Source organism: Diabrotica undecimpunctata, chromosome 2 (genome assembly GCF_040954645.1).
Source record: "Diabrotica undecimpunctata isolate CICGRU chromosome 2, icDiaUnde3, whole genome shotgun sequence".
NCBI classification, from domain to species: domain Eukaryota; kingdom Metazoa; phylum Arthropoda; class Insecta; order Coleoptera; family Chrysomelidae; genus Diabrotica; species Diabrotica undecimpunctata.
Window position 1 is genome coordinate 72199126 of NC_092804.1, and position 24024 is coordinate 72223149.

The window sequence follows — 24024 nt, forward strand, 5'->3', positions numbered from 1 at the left end:
ACTATAAACTGGTGTTTAATGGTAAGAAGATAATCTTAAAATTCTGCATTGTATATAAAGTTAGCAAAAAGTATTGTGTCGTGTTTTCTAGGACATGATGATGTATTTTACAGAGAGGGATCCGCTTTTCTGTAAGTTAGTCGATCACGATTTCTTTAAATGCCTTCTCTCAGGTTATTGCAAAACTTGAGTTTGAAATTTTCATATTTATATTGTATGTTTTGTGTTTTTTTTTTGTCTCGAGAGTACAAGAAAGGCAGAGGTTATGCTTGAACAACTAAGTAGAATATATAAAAAAGATTACATTATCAAGCTACATTTGATGTATAGATTAGAATTGTACTGAGATGTAAGTATTTTCTTTTATCCATTTATCTTACATTATTTTATTTTATTTTATTAAAAATGACTCATACAGTTAACATCAGAGTGAAGCTGGTCTGTGGACCCCTAATATCTAATATAAAGTTAAAGCACACATACATATTTCTATTCTATTTTATTCTATCTATTTGTCATACTTGACTGACTATTGATTAAGTCCTGTGTACTACTCAAATAATAATTGTTTGTTTGTTTTGTCATACACACGTTTGTTTATATACACCATGTATTTTGGCCTTAGCTTCTTGAGGGCCTGAAGATGCTGTAAAGTTTGTAAATAGCGAAACCGGTAGCCCATTCTCTTTTACCAACTTTAATAAAAACCAACGGATTGTGAGTAAAAGACTTATTTCCGTAACATTTTTAAACTAGCCATTTTAAAAAAAAGTGGCTAACGAAAATCCCAGAAAAGCATCTCGGCTTGATTTAATTGCCGGGGAAAATCTTAAAATAACCTAGAAGAGGCATAGTAAAGCTGATATATTTAATCAATGCTTCTGTCAAATATGTTTGCAAGATATGAAAAGTAGCCGAGGTCACAATGACCCTTATACATAGAAGATAACGATATAAAATATTATCGTAAAAGCTGATTTTCTTATTACCTGCAAGTTCAAGGCTATGCGAGAAATATTGCTGGAAACTGCTACAGTATGACACAAAGAACTTAAGTATAAATTAAGCAAGATATTGTCGAGAAAAAAGAAACTTTTGTCATTGTCAAGTCAGGCAGTAACGCTTCTTGCTGGTGCTTGTACAACCAATATGAACAACCAATATGAAGTTACAACCAAATGTAGGGTTTTGCCAATAAGAATAATTTAAATGTAATCCAAAATAAACTGATCAGGAGTATTTTCAGCGCTCCTTGGTACTACAGGAACAGCGACCTCCATGGGGACTTGAGCCAATTGAGTCAATTTTGAAGCCAACCAGCTCCTGGACAACGTGGATCTGGTTACAAAATGTAAGAGGAAGTAGCTCTTCGAGCTAGTTAAGAAAAAAGTGAACAGCAGAGTATGTCCCATAAAATTTACCAATTGTTGCTCTCGAACTCATAAATATTCCATCTTGTCTAAATTTATTTCTAAATTCTATTCAGCGTATTCCTTTATCAACCCATTAGCGCTCAGTGGCAACTTTGGTTGCCAGTGATTTTCAACACCCATAAAATCTCATGTGTATTGTGTGTGGCCTATTTTTAGGTGGTATATAGTTTTTAGCACGTTCACATGTATTTCTAACGTACAACTTTGTAAACTTGTTAGGTGCTTCCGAGTATTTATCTCAATATCAGAGTTTTGCAGCAACCAAACTTAGTCGTAAACAATGTAAGTATTTTTTAGATAATTTATAATATTTTGTGTTTATATTTAGTTCATTTGAAACTAAAGGGTTATTATATATACTGATCAAGAAAATTAACTGTTCATTGAATTATAATATAAGTATGGTAACCTGAATTCATGTGGCAACTTCAGTTGCCACTGAGCACTAGAATGATTTATTCTTTCTTTTAGGTCTGAAAATAACGCATTTCTGCTGAAAATCTGCTGAAGCTAATACTGACGAAGATTCAGATTTCAGATGACGAAACTGAAGGAAATCCGAATTATTTACCAGGTAGAATCTTCACATCGCAAGCGATTGTTGAGTTGGATGAGGAAATTGATGAGAATTATTCAAACAGTACAGTAAATATCTGTTTGAATGAGAAAAATATTGATTTGCAACAGCCAGATACTTCAAAACCTATTGGAAAGAAAAAACGAAAAAGAATTGCATCATCGAATACTGTTTGATCTCAACATAAAGAAAACAGTTGAAATTTACCTGCCTTTACTATACCTCCTGGACCATTAAGTATAGATTTTTTGAAAAAATTGGTAAATTCTGCGCTTCAAGCTTTCAAATACTTTTTTACTACTCTAATGTAACATATAATTAAACAAACTAATCTTTATGGCGGGCAAAAAGAAATGCATAGCATGTAACTTATGATGAAATTTCTGTCTTCTTGGGAATAATTTTATTGTCTGGTTACCACCAAGTGGCGAGTAAGCGGATGTATTGGAAAAATGAACATGAGTGCAAGGTAGCTCTAGTTGCAGAAGCAATGCGTAGATGTCGATTCGAATATATATTACGGTATCTCCATCTAATTATAACTCGAAAATAAACACTGACATATTTTACAAGGTCCGCCCTCTGTTTGATTATTATTAATAATTCATCCAAGCAAGTACCAGTTAGAAATTCAGTTGCTATAGATGACAGGATAGTCCCGTATTATGGACAACAGCCTCCAAAACAAATATTACTGGGCAAACCTATTCGTTTTGGGTTGAAACTGTGGGTTTCTGCAAACTCGAATGGATTTGTATCTCACGCTGAACCATACTGCGGCGCACACACAAAGCTTCCTGATACTGGACTTGGACAAGGAGGAAATGTAGTACTAGAACTTGGACTTGCTGAATAGGCCAACTTTTATAGCGAAACTAAATTATATTTTGACAATTTATTCACTTCTGTGTTCTTACTGGCAGAACTGTCTAAACGAGACTTGGGAGAAATGAACATTGCGAGAAAATAGAATAGCAAAATCGATGAATTTGCCTCCAAAAGAATCTTTCAAGAAATGTGAGAGAGCGACGACACATTTTATATCTAACGGAAAGCTGACAGCTATTAGATGGAATGACAATGCTGTTGTACATTGGTAACAAAATGTTCAGCGGTTTAGTAAAGGTGAACAAAAGAAGGTGATAATTAAAATGCCTGATGCCATTTCCCACTATAATTCTAATATGAGGGGTGTTGACCTAAATGATCAGTTTCACTACTCAATATAGATGCAAAATTCGCAATAAAAAACGGTTGTGGCCGCTTTATGCTTGGTTTGTAGATAAATGTTGTGTTCAAGGTTGGTTTCTTTATAGGCTTTTATGTCACGAATTATCATACTTGCAATTTAGAAGACAAGTAGTATTATAGTTTCTTACAAATTATGGATGCTCTCCAACTAAATCCGGGCCGCATACATTGTTTTTAATATCGGCTGTTTTTGAAGACCTAAGAACGGAAAAAAAAAATCACATTATCGTGAAAGGAGACTCAAAGTACCGCCGATGCAAAATGTGCCAAGGAAGAACAACATACTTGTATAAGAAATGTAAGTAATAAATTTAAACTTTCTTAAACTCAAGTTCGGATCAAGGATCGGAGGATATACTAGATATATCACGAGAGGAAATTCAACATGCCCTCAAAAATATGAAAAATAATAGAGCACCGGGGGAAGATGGTGTAGTCATTGAGACAATTAAACTAGGAGGTCCACTTTTAATGTCCCGAATCCAAACACTTTTTAATCTATGTCTGCATAATGAAAACATTCCAAGTAAATGGAAGAATTCGGTTACAATTCTCCTTCACAAAAAAGGGGATAAATCAGATCTCGAAAACTATAGGCCAATTAGTTTGCTTAACCACCTATACAAGCTCTTTACTCGAATACTGACAAACAGATTAGAAGCAAAACTCGATTTCTATCAATCAGAAGAACAGGCAGGATTTCGAGCGGTACGCGGAACAAACGACCATTTGCAATGCCTTAAAACTCTAGTTGAAAAGTCTATCGAATATAACAGACCCCTTGCTCTTATCTTTGTCGACTTCCACAAAGCATTTGACACGGTCGAAACAGTTGCTATCTTAAAAGCACTATCAGAATGCAGAATAGATCACAGGTATGCAAATATTATTCGAAATATATACTAAAATGCGACCGTTAACAACCGTTAACCTCCATTGCATGACTGAGAAGATAAAAATTGGCAGAGGGGTGCGGCAGGGAGATACCTTGTCGCCAAAACTATTTATAACAGTTATGGAGTACGCATTTAAACGGCTAGATTGGGAATCAAAGGGTATTAGCATCGATGGAAAGATATTCAATCATCTCAGATATGCCGATGATATTGTTCTCATAACAGACAACTTAGGAGAAGCCAGAGTTATGCTACAACAACTACAAGTAACCCAGAAAGTCGGTTTAAAAATAAACTATGGAAAAACAAAAATGATGACCAATCTCGTCCCCAATGAACTAATAGAAATCGAAAAGTCGCCCATAGAACTTGTGGAAAAATATGTGTATTTGGGTCACGAAATAAGGTTAATGCGAGATAACCAAACATGCGAGCTACTCAGAAGAATAAGTCTGGGTTGGGCTGCATTCGGAAAAATGAAAGACGTATTTAAAACAAATATACCGATCCATTTAAAAAGAAAAGCTTTTAACCAGTGCGTTCTACCAGTCCTCACATACGGAGCAGAAACCTTAACTCTCACAAAAACATCAGCCGAAAAATTAAGAAGGACACAACGAAAGATGGAGAGATCAATGCTTGGAATAAGCTTAAGAAATAGAATAAGAAACGAGGAAGTTCGTAGACGAACCGGAGTGGAAGACATTATCGAACATATTACAAGGCAAAAATGGAGATGGGCAGGACATGTTGCCAGAATGAAAGACGACAGTTGGTCAAAAAAATTGCTTGAGTGGAGACCACGGGCTGACAAGCGAAGCCGAGGAAGACCCCCAACGCGATGGACCGACGACCTCAAAAGAATCGTGACCAATTGGATAGCAGAGGCGCAGAACAGAAGCAGATGGAAAAGTCTAGAGGAGGCCTATGTTCAACAATGGACAACTCAGGGCTGATTGATGATGATGATGATCTGCTCGGGGACGAGTTAAGGGCCGAACATATTTACATTCATAAAGAGATATTAATTTTTATGAATGATTAGTTATTGTTTACCGCGTAGTTATATAGTTACTTTTTCTTACAAGTTATCTTTGGACTTTGGGGAAATGCATTGTTAAATCTGTTTTTTGGGTCTCCAATATAGAAATCATATCCGATCGTTGAGTTTTACTGCATGGAAATCTTAAGTCGTTCTAACTAAATCAACTTCATATATATTTATCGATGGATCTTGAACCATATATGTGTACTGATACATATTATCATATTTATTCTTTTACGCAGTCATGTTATTTTTTATGTTATATTACGGGTTTTTTAATTTTTCCCAGTATTATAAATTGCAAAAGCCTCTATTTTGAAAATTTCACTATAACTGTCTAAATAATTAGTATTAGTGTCCCAAGAACAACTTTTTCAATGTCAATTGTTTTCTCTCTGAAAAATATTGTAGACTTGTTTATGTTCCAGAACTGGATTTAGACCTAATTACATTTTATATTGAATTTTTCAATTTTCGTTTACGTATATTGGCGATATACTAACTTTCAGTAACTAGGTCAGTAGTAAGTAAAACCTGATTAATAAGCCTTTACTACTTTAATATCAACTATCATACATGTTGAAAGTTAATTCTAATCTACCAGTAAACAAGTTAATGACGGCAATTTCATCATACAGTGACTGGAAGTCTAATGTTTATCCATTTTAGGATAATGTGAATATTAGAAACAACTACTTATATCCCACGCCCATTCATTCATATTACAGAAATGGTTTTTCTTCTAAATCGCTATGTAAATAGGTAGTCCTACCTTATTATTAATTTTTTAATTTGTTTGAAAAGGAATCATTCATAATTTTGATAAATTAATTAGAGATATTTAGTACGTCTCCATTATTATGCAATGTATACAGTAAATTCATTTTTAAAGAAACATTACTATCTGAAAGTGAAGGAATAATAATTAACGGAAGATTTATTAACAACATAAGGTATGCAGATGACACCGTAATTATGGCAAGCTCTGCTGAACAACTCGAACTTTTACTAAACAAGACAAACAGTTACTCTAAAAATGTTGACAACAAATGAATATAAAAAAGACTAAATACATGACAATAACAAAGAAAATGAATATACAAACATACATTTAATATAGGGACATATATATAGTCTATAGCAAAAAAGAGACCCTGTTCGGGACCGTGACTAATCCAGATATCTGACAATTTTTTTGGTTATTATAGGCTTATATAAAGAGAACCTATATGTTTTCCGAATAAATTTCGGCGTCGTTTTTTAATTATTAACAATTTAGTGTAAACAATGTCATTTTTTCGATTTTTTGCTTACCATTGAAAATCTTAATATTTGATGTAAAATTACAAAACTTTATCTTTTAAACATAAAAAAAGCTGTAAAATTGTCATTTTAAAAGTTGAAAAATTAATCTGTTGCTTTAAAAACTGCAAAATAAGGCAAACATGTTATTTGTGTAAAACTGTTGCAAAAAGTCAACCTATGCATTTGTTAGTTTGCCCAAAGTAGAGTATTGTAGTCCTTAACAAACCCTCAAAATTTCAGATCGATCCATTAATTGTTTAAATGTTATTATATTTGTTTATCCCAGAGCCCTTTTTTTCAGTAACATTAGTCAGAAAATAATAAGGATACAATAATTCTAGGCATAGAAATCAATATGCATAAAAAAATTGAAAAAAACAATAATTTTTACACCGCAAAACTCTTTTGAGAAATTACGGTTATTTTTGATTTATAAACATTTAGAATAACTTTTATACTATTGCTCGTAGATAAAATCTTTTTTCATATTCTAAAAGCTGACATTTTTACAAGAATTAAAAAAAAAGTTGTTTTACGATAATATGGGGCAAAGCTAGTTTTTTTTATTTCGCAGCTAATTTGTTTATAAAAATTAAGGAACATAATTTTCGGTATTTGAAAGAAAAGGATTGATAGTTTTTGTACAAAAAGTTGTACAAACATTGAACTATACTGAATTGTCAAAAATATGGTTGAAATTAAGACTAATAGTGGGGCGAGTGGAGGAGAACCCACAAATCTACACTTTCAAAAAATGAAAACGCATCTTCAAACTATTACATTCGTTTATAAGTCGGATTTACCCAACGCATTTTAATCTTCCTTGTTTTAATTTGTATGTACTCTTTGAGAACATTATAAATATGTAATTTGTATATAAATTAATTAACTAATAAACAGTGTACTTAATTTGTTTATATCTTCGGATTTAACGGATTTTAATCTCCCTTTTTAAATTTGCATGTACTCTTTGCGAACATTATAAATATGTAATTTGTTTATAAATTAATTAACTAATAAACAGTGTAATTTGTTTGAACAATTTATGAAAAAAAATTCCCCCAAAAATCGATATTTTTTGTAATACTATTATTGTTATTTGTCGGTCAGATAGCCAAGCGGGCTGGGCGGCCGGTTCTCATTCGCTTCACTGCGAGTGGTTCAGTGGATGTGAGTTCGATCCCCAGCTCGATGTACAGAAAACAAAAAGGCTAACGCAGCAGTTTAAAATTCTAAATGAATCTGAGGCTTAGTCTAGAATATGCTGGTGTCTGATCGGCCTATGGTGGAGCAGTACGGCAAGAGATAAGGGCTTGCGGCTTGGTGATACTTCTCCATAGATCCCCATCGGAAAGGCGTACCGCCTAAAATACCGGTGTATATATATTATTGTTAGTTATAGGAAAAGTTATAATACACTTTCTTCAATTAATTATCTTTAATACGACAAGAAATATGAAAAATTACAGCACTGAATGACAGAAAACCATATAGAACACATTATGAAACTGTGCTACTTGTATACTTTGTCGATGTCGTCGAAACAGTTTCTCCGAGTTCCCTGTGGTCCAAATATTCAATGGTAAAGAAGACTTTAATCGTAAATAAGAATATTAACATTGCCAATCACCATAAATTGACCGAATATTCGAAGCAAGGCTCGAAAGGCTACCAGCCAAAACAGTCTATAGTCTTGTCTAGAGAAAATGTTTTAAAATTTATTCACGAAGCACCGAACGAAATATTTTTAATGAACAAAGTAGCATTAATATTTGGTGTATTTGGTGGGTGTCGACAAGAACTTGTGAATATGTTGGTTACTCACGTAGAAGATAGAAAATCGGTTTTCGTCGTAAACGTACCAGCGACAAAGACCGATAAACGGCGTTCTTTTACAATTATTGACGAAGGTGAACTGAAGAGTTTGAAGTTAGTACGGAATTACGTATCTTTAAGAAAAAAGGCTTTTTTACCTACAGACGAGGTCGTTGTACTGTACAGCCAGTTGGAAAGCACACATTTGGAAAAATCCCGTCCACCATTGTAAAATATCTGGGTTTGAGCAGTCCTGAGAAGCACACAGATCATCGCCTGCGTCGGACTTCGGCAACTCTTCTGGCAGAAGCTGGAGCCAGTATGACCGCGTTGAAGTGGCATGATGGATGGAAGAATACGTCGGTTGCTGAAAGATATTTAGAGGACAGCATATCTTCAAAGAATGAGGTTTCAATAATGCTAGCAGGCTTACCTTCTGTATCCGGCGTTTCCTTACAGAAACTTGACACCCAAGCTATGAAACATGAGTAAACGTTTGCCGCGGGTAATCTAAATATCACCGGATACTTTCAGAATTGCCAGTTTTATGTGAATTCTAAATAATGTTTTGAAATGTTGTTAAATAAAGATGTCTCTAATAAGTTATCTTTTTGTTTGTATCTTTACGCCCGCGCGGGCCAGAAAGTACACTTTATGCCCGCGCGGGCATAAAGTAGACTACTCCGTAGTTGGTAACTAAGCAATAAAAACACAATACTAAACTAGTATGAAATAAATAATTTAATATTACTTAATTTTAACTAAAAATAAGCTATTACATACATGTTACGTATATAATGAGACTTTTATAATAATTTTGACACTTATAATATAATTCAATATTATGAAAAAATATTTACGAAGTATTTTTTGTATAATCGTAGTATTTATAAATACTGTAACTAAAATAAATGATTATTTTAAACTAAAATTGTGTACCTAATATAATAGGCATATGATATTCGTGAGTAGGGATATTCGTTATTTTGGAACATCTGCCAGGGAACACGTACAAGGTTTTTGAAGAAAAAAAACATGAAACACACAATGATTTTTTTTTCATAAATTGTTTAAACAAATTACACTGTTTTTAAAAAACAGAGTTTTTTTACACAAAAAAATACATACAAATTAAAAAAAAAGTTTAAAATCAGTTCAGTAGATCCGGAGATATAAACAACTGTACTAGTTAGAAGATGCTTTTTCATTTTTTGAACACATAGATTTGTGGGTTCCCTCTCCTCTCGCCACTATTAGTCTTAAATTGAACCGTATTTTTAACAATTCACAGAGGATCCTGTTATAGTGCAATTTGTGTACAACTTTTTGTACAAAAAGTACAAATCCTTTTCTTTCAAATGCCAAAAATTGCGTTCCTTAATTGTTATAAATAAATTAGCTGTGAATTAAAAAAAACTAACTTTGCCTCGAATTATTGTAAAACAACTTTTCGAATATCAAAAAGATTGTATCTTCCAGCAATAGTTTAAAACTTATTCTATACGTTTAGAAATAAAAAATAACCGTAATTTTACAAAAGGAGTTTGCATTGTAAACATTTTTTTTCAATTTTTTTGGTGTATATTGATAGTTTAACTCTTTAACTTTCATTCCGTACGCGTAGAATTACTGTATCTTCATTATTTTCTGACTAATGTGACTGCAAAAAAAAAGGTCTGTGGGATAAACAAATAAATTAACTTTTAAACTAATTAATGGATCGATCTGAAATTTTGAGGGTTTATTAAAGACCACAATACCCAACTTCGGGCGGAATAACAAATGCCTAGGTTGATTTATACAATAGTTATAAACAAGTAATGTTTTTACCTTATTTTGTAGTTTTTGAAGCAACAAATTAATTTTACAACTTTTAAAAATCGCCATTTTACAGCTTTTTTATGTTGTATTTTAGCTCAAATATTATTAATTAAAGATTTTCAGTGGTAAGCAAAAAATCGAAAAAAGGCATTTTTTACACTAAATTATTAATAATTAAAAAAGACGACGAAATTTATGCGGAAAACATAGATTTTCTTTATATAAGCCTATAATAACTAAAAAAATTGTCATATATCTGGACTAGTCACAGTACCGAGAGAAATTTTATTTCGCCGGTATAATTTGGGAGATGTGCCGGTAGAAACGGGTAAAAAATACGAATAATATATACAACAAAAATAAGAAAATTACAATATCTGGGATACATAATGGGGGAACAGCGATATGAAATGCTAAGAATAATAATACAGGGCAAGATAATATGAGGAAAAAGTACAGGAAGAAGGAGTGTGTCATGGTTGAAAGTTTTAAGGGACTGGTTTAGATGCAGTTCAATACAACTCTTCAGAGCAGCGATAGATAGAGTAAAGGTAGTAATGATGATATCCAACTTCCGATTGGAAGACGGCACTTAAAGAAGAGGTAAATACGTCAAAAAAACAGCCTAACGATAAACCCAAACAGATTAATATCCTTAAGGATTACGTAGAAATAAGTACATTTGTATTATAAACTCACATACTACTACATAAAATGACATTGATGTACATACCATTTTATTGTCTTGATTTCTTTGGTACTACAAACTACAACAATCGCGGAAATAGTCAAATTTCACTCCTATACGCAAACCGTAAAAAGATGGGAAGAAGGGCAAGGATGTAAACTTGCAGGGTAACACTAAGTAACCTTAAAGAGTTAGCATTAAAGAAGTACCTGGGAATGATCAGGAAAACCTACGCTTGACAGTTGGTTGTTTAACTGGTCATTGTCAACTAAACAAACACCTCCACACACTGGGGCTAGCAGACACACCTCTATGTAGGAAGTGTGCACGAGAAGACGAAACTGTAGAGCATGTTCTATGTGAATGCCCTATGTGAAAGAGTACGCGTTCGGCGAGTCCTGGACATTGATGTACATACCACTTTATTAAGTATCTTGATTTCTTTCGTTTGTCCTATTATTTCATGATTGGGCAATAACAAATATAATCTCCTAAATGTTATCTGGGTAAAGTTGAAGGTCGAATAGGCCTTAATCGAAAGCAACATTCATGGTTCAGAGACATAAGAAACTGATGCGGCATACCTAATGTCAGTACGACAATAAGAAGAGCGGAAGAAGGATCTTTGTACACTCCACAACCGACATGAACGCCTACACGCAGCATAGCGTACGGCACCTAAAGAAGAAGTACTATATTTGACGTTATCCATGTTCTTAAGTATTTGCAGGCCATTGCATAGAAAGTTGGATGTTTGAAACTGCTGATGTAGCGAAGACCATACTGTTAGTTTTCTTTAAACTTATCTTACAACCATATTTATGTATGACGGCATTCATTGGACCAGTATTAAACCCATGTATTAATTTAAACGTTGTTAGTTCCTTCCACCGAGGTAAACAAAATCACAATTGAGTAAATAAATGGTCAACTAAAGAAAAATTGAAAATAAAAAATGATATCGCAACAATCTGAAAAAAAAGTCTGAAGGTAATGACAATAACATAATAGGAAAAATTCAGTTAAGAAAATATGGAAATAATACTTCAGTTTTAAATATTGATAATGAATAGGAACAAAAGAGGAAAAATAAGAAAAAGTTGTCTAATTGACAGTAGAAAGTGAATACAATACAATTTTGTGAGGTCTGGCATCCGAAAAGATTAAAAGTTGATAATCATGAATCATAAAATAAACCTTTATAATAAATCACAATCAGTAATTAACACAGAATTTTGCTGTATTTCATACACTGGTACGTAGATAAGATTGCCTCTAAAAAACTGTTAAATGATCTATAACTTCAAATTTTAATAAATCAAAACTGTTAAAGAGAAAAGATAGACCAGGGAACTAACGATTGTCCCATGACACTAATTGATACAGGTATCTAACAACTGCTTTTGATAAATTTGGAAATAACAATATGTAGTAAACAAAATATGCAAAATATTAAATGTTATTTTTTATAAACAATACATAAACAATATAAGATCGCTATTTGATTTTAAATATTAAAGGGTCCAGTGAAGTCCAGTTAATTACATGGAAAAGTGACACAATTTTAATGAAAAAGTATAGAAAAGCCTTCAAAATGACGGTTTGTAAAGTTATTTTTATTAATTTTTTGTTTAATTATTACAAAATAGTTTCAAAAGACGATTTTTTAAATATAAATGACTTTTCCAAAAATGGACAAAAAACTTTACTTTCGCGTGAGAGAAAGGACAACATTACAAATATTCAGCTTAAATTTTTTTAAGAAATTTCACTTTCAGAATCAGAAAGTATGTAGGCTTTAAAGGCCTTCTTGCATGTAGGCAAGCCTGTTTTTTTCTTCAATATTAGCCTCCTAAATTGTTTAAATTATCGCACCATCTTTTTTTTCAGACTTTTCCCTGGTATTCGTCGGAGTATTTTCTTCTCTGTTGTTTCTAGTAGTCGTCTCGTTTTAGATGTGTCAGGTCTTGTCTCCGCCGTGTATGTTAATATAGGCCTAATTGCTGCTTTATAGATTCTTGTTTTTGTGTCTTATCTTAGGTGTTTGTTCTTCCAGATTGTTTCATTAAGAGATCCTGCCGCTTTACTTGCTTTTAGGCTTTGTTGTCGTACTTCTTCTTCAATATCTCCGTAACTAGTTATATCTATTCCCAGATATCTAAACCTTACTTCCTGCCTTATTACTTTCCCATCAATTTCGATTTTACATCGTAGTGGGTACTTAGATGATGTCATATTTTCTTTTTTTTCTGCTGATATTATCATATTGTGTTTCTTGGCTTATCATATTGAAGATGTGTGTTAATCTTTGGAGCTCGTCTTCTGTCTCGGCGATTAATGCGGCGTCGTCTGCATAACATAATATTTGGATTTCTTTGTTTCCCATTCTGTAACCATGACCTTTACATACTGCTTGTTTTATTTCGTCCATTATTATATCAAAGAGAAGTAGGCTTAACGAGTCACCCTATCTGACTCCACTTTGTACTGGTATACATTGTGTTAGTTTTCCATTTATCTTTGCCCGTATTCGATTATGGAAGTACATGGTTTGGATGGTTTATATAATATTGATTGGTATGTTTCTTTTATACAGTAGGTGTAAGACGTCTTCGACTTGGATGCGATCAAAAGCCTTTGTCAGGTCTACAAAACATAGATATGCTGGTTTATTGTACTCGATGGCCTTTTCTGTGATTTGCCTTAGTAGAAATACGGCGCCTACGCAGGATCTTCCAGATCTGAATCCTTTTTGTTCATCTGATAAAGCTGTTAGTTTATTGATTTTGTTGGTTAAGACTTTTGTGGTAAGATTAAGTGCGGTGTTCAGTAGATTTATACCTCTATAATTGTCCTTTCTTGAACATTGGTATTATTATGGTGTTTCTCCATGCGTCTGATATCTTGCAGTGCAATATTAGTTTTTGTATAAGTTTTGTCATCTCTAGGGTTATACTTTCTCCTTTGTGTTTTAGAAGCTCGTTGGTTATTTCGTCTGGTCCTAGTGACTTTCTATTTTTAAGTGAATTTATGGCTATCTCTACTTCCTGAAAACTGATTTCTATTTCGTGTCTTAATTCAGGTACGTTATTGTGTTGATTATTATTTTCCTTTCCTTTAAACAGTTCCGTCAGCTATCTTTCCCATTCGTTTGCTGATATCTTATTGTATTCCTTCAATTGTTCCATTTCTTTCCGTTGGTTTCTCATGAATCTCCATATTTGTTTTTGTGTACCGTAGAAGTCACCTTCCATCCTTTTTGTAAGCTGTTCCCAGTGTTCATTTTTTGTTCTTTTTCCGAACTGCTTTGTTTGATTTCGTATTCTTCTATAGGTGTCTCGGGATTCTGAAGTATTTGATGTTTTGTACTTCGTGTAGGCCTCTCGTTTCTGTTTACATTTTTCTTTTATTTCTTTTCTGAACCATGGTGTATTGTTGTTGTTTCTTTTGTTCAATATGACTTTGCGTTTTCCTAGATCTTCTGTTGCTGCTTTTTCGATGTTGTTTTTAATTTTCTCCCAGCTCACGTTTATATCTTCGATGTCGTCTATTTGTTTCCTCTGTATCTTCTGTGCTAGCCTCCTTTAGTACATTTCTCTTGTAGAGTCGTTCCACAGTGATTCTACATTGAACTTTTCCTCGGTGATTTCCCGTAGAAAATGTTTACCTACATTTCCTATTTCTGATAAATAAACGAGTGCAAAGTCCCCTTACGGTATAATTTTTTGTTATAAAATAAATAATGTATATTATTATTACACCAGTAATTTTGTTGTATATTTATATCTACTAATACGCTTATAACATCGCTTATATGGGCAGTTATAATTGAATATAACAATTTATTATGTAACGTTGGAACTATTATTTTAATCAATACGAAAACTTGATTATAGCTTAGATTATTGTACTAGATAATAAAGTTAAAAGGTTAAAATAAAAGGAAAACATAGAAGAATATTAGCATGCATGATACCGACAATTTTTATTCAATATATTTATTATTACACTCGATATTTATCGATCTAAGACACTTTGTTGATTATATATGCTTAATTTACATTTATGTTAAAAAAAATTGATTTATATAATTTATTTGTCTTTAAAATAAGTATTTGGTATTTCGTTATAATCACTCTTTCATGTGTTTTATTTGGACTCGAGTTACCAAACGAGTAGTACACAGACCATTATTACAACTAGAAAATGGCATCCCTATAAAATCAAACTTGTACAAGAAATAAACGATGAGAATCCCGATAGAAGAATAGAATTTTGTAAAACAATGATAAATATGTCACGCCGAGATCCGATGTTAACATAAATCATGTTTTTTTTGAAGACATATCTACATTAAATGCGAGATCATCATCATCATCATTTTGGCTTTACAACCCTGTGTGGGTCTAGCCTCCCCAAGAATTTTTCTCCAGCGTCCCTATCCATCGCCTTCCTCCGCCAAGCACGTATTTCCATATTTCTCATGTCTTCATCGATGTTATCTAGGAATCTTGTTCTGGGTCTTCCTCTTCTTTTTTGACCAATAGGTCTATCAAGGAGCGTTTTTCTAGCTGGGTCGGTTTGCTCCATCGCATTACATGGCCTACCCACCTCAGACGTCCTATCTTTATGTGTTTTACGATATCTGGTTCCTGGTATATCCTATAGAGTTCGAAGTTGTATCGTCTTCTCCAGACACCATTTTCATTTACCGCCTCCATAGATGCGCCTTAGTATTTTTCTTTTGAAACATCCTAACATGTTTTCATTGCTTTTTGTTAAAGTCCAGGTTTCTGAACCATATGTTAGGACTGGGCGTATTATTGTTTTGTAGAGTTTTACTTTTGTATTTCTTGATATAACTGTAGATTTAAAAAGGAGATTAAGCCCAAAATAGCATCTATTATCCTTGCAAATTCTGCGGTTTATCTCTGCGGTAGTGTCATTTTCAGTATTGACGAGCGTTCCCAGGTATACAAATTCGTTAACTGCTTCGACGACGTCATTTTCTATAACAAGTGGCCGTAGTGTTTGTGGTTGCGTACCTATTTTCATGTATTTTAGTTTATTGGTGTTTATTATTAAACCCATTTTTGTAGCCGCTTCCTTTAATGCTACGTACGCCTCTCGTGCTGCATTTTCCGTTCTCCCAACAATATTGATATAATCAGCATATGCTAAGATTTGCACAGATTTGTTACATATTGAACCGGTAGTTGTGATTTGTGGCGAGATCAAACGTCAGAATTTTATAGGTACTGAGAAACACAAATCTTCAAATGGACGCAATACTATATGTACACAACATTCGTAAAAAGTAATTGCGCTGAAATAATATAAGAAATAAAATGGTTGGGTCCTTTAAATGAATTTAGATGAGCCAGTCATTTAAGACAGATATACTTAAAGGTAAATACTAAGATAGCTCGAGAAGTGGCTACTAGGGTGGTCTTCTTCATCTTTTTAAGTTGATATGACTCTGTCTCTCTTTCAATGTGCCTCCAGTAAGTTGTCGTTCCATCGTTTTCGTGGTCTTCCTATTAGAGTGCTTTCAGACGATGATACTGTATGCGAGATACAGAATTTGCGATGGCTGCTGTATCATATTCACAGGCATGCTCGTCAGTATGAAAACAGTAGCAGTGCAGTGCGGTTATAGTTTTAAATTATGGATGCAGAAGAGTGTATTATGCTGTGGTACATATTAAATAAAAAGAAAAAGAAACTGAAAAGACGACGTAATTTGTGGGTTCATCCTATTGTAGAATTAAGAGAAACCAAGGGAACGTATAATTTGCTATATCAATATTTATTGCAAGATCCATCGAAGTTTTTTTAGTGGAGTCGTTTGAAGAACTACATAAACTTTTGGAAATTCAATTGAGTAAAAAAGACACAACTATGCGTAAAAGTATTGCATCAAAAGAACGGCTTTCTATGACTTTAAGTTAAAGTTAAAGTCTATGACTTAAATTTAAAATAAATCTGTGTACTTATCTCCAATTTGTAAATTGTTTACCTCGCCATAAATAAAAAATGACCATATTCCTTTCACAATAATGTAGTTTTATATTCGTTAAATAATCAAAATTCCAATTAGCAAACTTTTAAAACTAAACTGTATACGTATGAAACAAAATACCTATGTATTTATAATAAAAACATGTTTATTTCTTACCGTATTCATTTTGCTGTACTGCAGTCATGGCCTCAAAATCGTCGCACATTTGCTTAGAAATTTCGACCCAGCACTGCTGCTTTTTATTTCTATTGCAGTAATCTGGCGATGCTGTATCCCATAGACAGGGATTTGATTGTACCAAACAAATAAATTTGTCATTATCAAATATAGCACGCTCCATTATTAAACTATATTCAGAAAACACCTTCTTTCTTTCGTTGCTCATTCACAATTATTCGACAGAAAATCGCGCGTCTATAGAATGTGGTGCAAAAGTATTCGTGTCTGAAATTGTTCATTTAACGTAATGTTTCTTCTGTATCTGGCCTACGCATTCAGTCTTCGGCGACAGGAAGGTCCGAGATACTGAATTCGGTATCTCGCATACTGTATCCGTCGCGCGTCCCGTGTGAAAAGCTCCATTTGAGTTTATGTAATATCTGCGTCTCGGATACGCGTATCTCGGATACAGTATCCTCGTCTGAAAGGCCTCTTAGGGAACCGTCTCTTACCGTCTTTACTACTATATTTGTTGTCATTCAGCTTGCATGATCATTCAGTTCTACTCTTCTATTTCTTACCCAGTCCTTGGTGTTCTCTACCTTGCATCCAAGTCGTATATCATCTGTACTTCTAGCTTTGTCCCATAGTGTTTTACCATTAATTTTTCTAAGTTGTTCCATCTCTTCTGTTCTCTTTCCCGATATTTTTATTTTTACATATTGTTTCGTTCAGGCAACTTACGGTTCTGTTTGCTCTATTCACTTAATCTTCCAATTCTGTTTCGAGGTTTCCGTAGCTAGATAATGTGATGCCTAGATATTTAAACTCCTAATATCACTTGTTCTAATATTTGACCTTTAAAGAATACTTGAAATGACTTAAACTTAAAGAACGATAGAAGGGAAAACCCTTACATTAGATAGATGGAAGAGGAAGATAACTTATAAAGCCATCGACAAAAACCACATACAATACAATTATCATTGTCTTTACCTTTATCCTTATGGGTGGTGGACCAGAAATGAATACAATGATTAAAAAAAATTTAACGAAGACATTATCAAATAGAACTAAGAAATGATTAGAAAACAGAACTAAGAAATTTATTGAGGGGGGCAAACGACTAAAAATCCTTAAAAGAAATCTAAATAATAATAACTATCTAATTAATTAACTGAAAAGGAAGATGGCAACATTACAAACAATAAAAATAACAGGCAAATGTTGCCAATAACTATACAGATCCAGAAATAGAAGACGACAAATATCAGAATAGAGGAAAACCCATAATGTAGAGTCAGAATATATAGACAAGACTTTAAAAACAATATAGCTCCCGGTGAGGATGGTGACCTCCTTGAACTACTGAAACTTGAAGATAACGAACTACCGAGGCAGCTAAAAATACTATTTAAGTAGGTAATAAACGTCTTGCAAAACCGAAAATATTAGACTATTGAACAATGTGGTTATTGTTTTAATACACACATACATAAGTTTTTAAGAAAGGACATGACTCAGACAACACGTCCATGGGACAATGTTAGGGGGCCATTTGACCCAACATATCCCAGTCACATATAAATCAATACTACAATATGTATTAACAACTTTAGAAACTTAAAACTTTGTTTAATAAATAATACAACTTACAACTAAAATTTTACAAAAACTAATGAATCAGAGGATAAGTTTAGCAGATGAACAACAGGGTTTTCGTAGTGGAAGATCGTGTACAGATGAAATATTAGTTATAAAGTAAAGTACTGAGAAATCACTAGAGCAGGGGTCACCAATTATATTCCCTGAGGGTCCGTTTCGAAAACCTACTACACTTCCGCGGTCCGGACACACTCAGAACTAAACCAGGCAGTGGCGTAACCGGGGGGAGGTTAAGCAGAAACCCACCAGTAGTTGTATTCAACTGATTGCACTCATCAATGAGGCTGGGATAGGCCGAAATGATCATAACACTTTATTGATACCGATTCGAGCACGGGAAGTTTAACGAATTTGTCCTCCTAGGCCATATAATTGGCCATTTAATTTAATAAAGCGATAGCGGCTTTCGCTAAAAGATTTTATCTTTTACATAATATATATATATATATATATATATATATATATATATATATATATATATATATATATATATATATTCAGGCAACCTGCGGCTCCGTTCATTAACTTAATCTTCCACTTCTAGCTAGATTGTGTGGTGCCTAGATATTTAAACTCTCATCACTTGCTCTTTTATCTGACCTTCCAGATCCAATTTACATCTATAGAATTTGCTGTTATAACCATGAATTTTGCCTTTTTTCATCTTAAGTCTAAAGTCATCTTTACTTTGTGAGAGTAGTATTGCGTAGTCTGCTTACCAGAATATTTGAAGTTGTTTTTCTTCTATTTGGTATCCTTTTTTAGTTCTTACTTTTATTAGTATTTCATCCATGATCAGGTTGAACAGTTGAGAACTTGGGGAAACTCCTGATCTTATCCAATTTCAGCTTCGATTGGGTCAGTTAGTTCTTCTTCTACTTTTACTTTTATTGTGTTATTTTGGTAGATATTTTCTATCGTTTTGCATTATTTTTAGAGGTATCTCTTGCGTACAATAAGTAGATAAGGTCATTTAATTTGACCCGGTTAAATACCTTCTTAAGGTCCACGAAGCACAGTTATACTGGTTTATTGTATTCTAATGATTTCTCTTGCGCTTGTTTCATCATAAATAGCGTCAATGCATGATGTTCCCGAACTAATACCTATGTCGGTAAAGTTGACATATCTATTTTATAAGGCCGAATTCAGACCAAGACTAATTGATTGCTAATTTATTGTGTTTAGATAACTATTATTGCTGTATCCGTTTCCAAGAAACAATACGGTAAAGCAAGCATAGCCATAGCTATATCTCGGCAAGGAAAAGTGCCACAGAGATACATTGACCAATTCCCAAAAACTACCCCATCATTCTCATTCTCAACTCACCCCGGAAAATCGAGAACTCGGCCAAAAACGATAAAACTGGAAAAATAAACCGAAAGAAATTAATTGCTTTTGCGCCAAGAAACAATGTATTACTGCAACCGTTTCCGAGAAACAATGTTCATGCTAACTTTATGGTAAAACTAACGGCCAGTGCGCAGCGCGCCGTGTGTTTGTTGATTCTGCAAGGCCGAAAATCGATCACTATGGGAAAAAAATTTACACGAATGAAATAGTGAATATATTTAAAAAGAAAAACAGAAAATTAATTATGTAATGCGTATAACAGAAGGTTATTTTTTTTTATTTTGCCTATTCGTTCCACTGCTCAAAAAGGAACTATGTAACAGAATTCCTTCCCGCAGCTTTTTTCTGTATCCATTTTTTTCATGTTAAAGTTTTTTCTTATGAATATAAAGGTTATTTTATGTACTTTTAGCCTTTTATTTTCTTCGACCCCCTCCGATACTAAAACCTGGCTACGTCCGTGACACAACGTATAGTGGTGGTAGCGGTACGCGTCGAGTGCTCGATATTTTCAATTATTAAAAACAATGGTTTGCAATAAAATAATTTTAAAAAGACATCAGAATTTTATATACCTAATACTTGTATATCTAAACTTTACTTCAAGTGCTTTCTAACTTCAAAAATAATGATTTTTAGAGCTTTGAAAATGGGTGGTTTCACCTTTTTCAAAATTACAAACGCTTATTATAACTCAATAACAATCAAATTTGATAAAACTTACTATGTAAGGACCTTTTTTATTTAGAATGTCTCAAAAAACCTGTGTTGGTCAATGTACAAATCAACAGCAATTAATTAATAAAATATACCACCAAGATGAGCCCTGTTGCCCTTTTCATTGCAGAGATATAGCTATCCCTACGTGGTTTTACCATAACGTTAGCATAAACATTGTTTCTCGGAAACAGTTCTTCTTCATGCACCATGTCCTTTTAGAACGTGGGTTACCATCACAGCTATCTTAATTTTATTCACTGCCACCCTAAATAGCATGTTTGTATCAACACCATACCAATCTTGCAAGTTCTTCAATCATAAAGGCTTTCTTCGTCCTGGACTGCGTTTGCCTTCTATTTTCTGCTGCATAATATTTTGTAGCAATCTATATTTGGGACCCCTCATTACATGTCCACAGTACTCCAGCTTTCTCTTCTTGATGCTTTTTATAATCTCAGTAGGCTTGCTGAGACGTTCTAGTATTGTGGAGCTTCGAATCTTCTCCACCCAAGAAACTTTTAAAATTCTTTTATAACACCACATTTCGAAAGACTCAAGGCGATTTAGATTATTTTTAATCGAGATTTATAAAGTAAGATCGAGAACACGTAGCAGCGAAGTAGATGGAACTGCTGCAGCAATTAATTGGTTCTTGGCGTAAACTTCAGCAATAAATGATAATTTAATTCCCTGCGGTTTACTTTACTAGTTTCATCGTTTTTGGCCGATATCTCGATTGCTAACTTCATAACTATCATAACTTGCTAACTTTACCGACATGTAGAGAACATCAAGGACGGAGTAAGAAATAGAAGAGTAGAACGAAACGATCATATAAGCCGAATGACAACAAATAGAGTAGTAAAGATGGCGAGAGTCGGTTCCCCAATAGGAAGACGATAAGTAGTACGAAAACCACGAAAACGATGGAACGACAACTTACTGGAGGCACATTGAAAAACAGCATATATACAAATATATAGTTATTTATTTTATACTTATTTATTTATTTATTATATAGTTATTTATTTTATATTTTATTTATTTATTACAAATATATGGTTATTTTTCAACTTTTGACTTAACACATCGAACTTAAAAGGTTCGCCAGCACTGCTAACTCATCTAAATACTTTGTTTTTCTATGCAATGTTAATTAAGTGGCTTCGAATTTTGGAAAGCGCCAGTTATCGTATCTATGAGATCCATAATCTATACTATATAATTTTATTTAATATTATCCAGCCAACTGTAGATTAGAGAATAAACTATTTTTATTTGTAATTATCTGCATCAATCATGCAAGGTCAACTTTTTTTAATTATTATATTTTTTACTTTAAATATGATCATTAACTATTTGGTTTTTATTTATAAAGGAAAAGGAGCATGAAAATGTACAAATAATGGACTATCAATACCTTATGACGTGTTTATTTTTTCCTAAACACTTTCATTACAATTCACAATACCCTCGTATATGTCAATATCGTAAACATGTTGACATTTTGTTCGAGGTTATGTTATGATTCGTTAAAAAGAAATATAAATGCTCTTAAAACAAGTTAAATACAATTACTCTCAGATTTTTTGAAAAATACTAGATATTTATTATAGATTATAAAACTATATATATATCTGTAATAATTAACAATAACTCAAATTTCCATAACAAAACACAATTCTCATTCAGCAAATAGGCTATAAATATTCCAGAACGAATAGAAGTCAGTATTTGTACATATTGAGTAGGATTATTATTTATAAAACGATATATATCATTCTGTAAGTGACAAATATTGCATTATTTTTATAGCAATAAAAATGCAAATTAATATATAATTAGGATTATTGCAAATGTAAACACTTCTGAAAATTTACAATGCTGTACATATTACTGGATCTATGTAGGTACAGATATTCACACTATAGACGTAAATATGATCGATATTATTATCAAATGCCAATCTTCATTGTGTGTATTATATAAAGTAGTAGGAAAAATAATAGGAAAAATCTATAAACACGAATGACAATCCACTACTAGCATGCAACCCAAAACACATGACTCGATGTTGAATTTGATAACTTCGACCTACTAAAACTTAACCTAAAACTATAGAGAGAAACTTACCTTTTAGTCATTTAACAAACACTTTAATCCATAAGAGATGTGTGTCACAAACTAAATAACACCCAAAATCGAAAAATTTTGAATGCACTTTACTGCATTTATTTACACGGCAAAACTTACTCAACACGCAAGTTACACCGACGATGTAACACGATAGACTAGTCGCTCGTGCGCAAGATCAAAACATAATGGTGGATATCGGCATGCGCAAATATCGCGCTAGGCGGCGTGTAATCAAATGAATGTGAGTGTTTTGTTTTGGGGGTGTTTTTTAGTAGGGACGATTAGGTTTTTAGATATTTGAAGAATATCCATATTATTCAAGAGAATGAAGACATTATAATGTTAAAGTGATTTCGAAACTTTTTTCTTGTGGCAGATACCTATAGAATTTATATGGGGTTAAACAACAATTAATTGATTGTAATAAAAATTAAACTATACATTTGTTTTGACGTTTCGGTTTTCAATCCTGAAATCTTTTTTAAATATAGTTGTGGTTAGATCGCATATAAATACAATATTTAACATAATGTGAAATTTTAACGTCCTTGCGTCTTCGGGTGTCGATAAGCTTTGGAAATTTTACTGTAAATTGGTTTTCTACTCTAAAATATAAATGTCAATCAGAAGCATACCACAGCTGAGTTGCCTAACAACTAGATCTTTTGATTTTTCAAAAAATCATTTTTAGTTCCCACATGAGAGCTCACATTTTCATTGTCAGGAATGATTTGTCTTCGGCAGTTCAAATTTTTCACTCAACAGATCTTTCAAACAAACGCTGTTGTACATGCAGACTTATCAGTTCTTTCTTGGTATATTACCAACGTATGCCGTTATTTTTAAATTTTTGTACTGATAATATGCTTTTGATTTAATGTTTTTTCCTGGTAGTTGTCAGTTTTACATTGGTTGTATTCCAGCCTGTTGGCTTATTGTACATCTATTAATAACTATACAAGTCATTGGGCTTCGGTTGATCTTTTGGATCAGATATACCAAAGGCACGTGTATAAAAGCCACATTTAACCTTATCATAGTAGTAGTAAATTCTGTCGAAGCTGAATTAATCGATCCTCATTCTGTCGAAGATTAATCGATCCTCTTCAGGGCTTGTGGTTGTTGTTTTCATTTT

The 24024-nt window shown here is 33.1% G+C and overlaps 1 protein-coding gene across 2 annotated transcripts in view; it reads right to left on the bottom strand.

The window, feature by feature from the left end:
• The window catches only part of EcR (Ecdysone receptor), a 995783-nt gene extending 972760 nt beyond the window's left edge, over positions 1–23023 (bottom strand). For both annotated transcript variants that reach the window (XM_072523096.1, XM_072523095.1), the window contains exon 1: positions 22887–23023. The gene's annotated coding sequence lies outside the window, so the exon portion shown is untranslated. The remainder of the gene's footprint in view (positions 1–22886) is intronic.
• Between the last annotated feature and the right edge of the window lie 1001 nt (positions 23024–24024).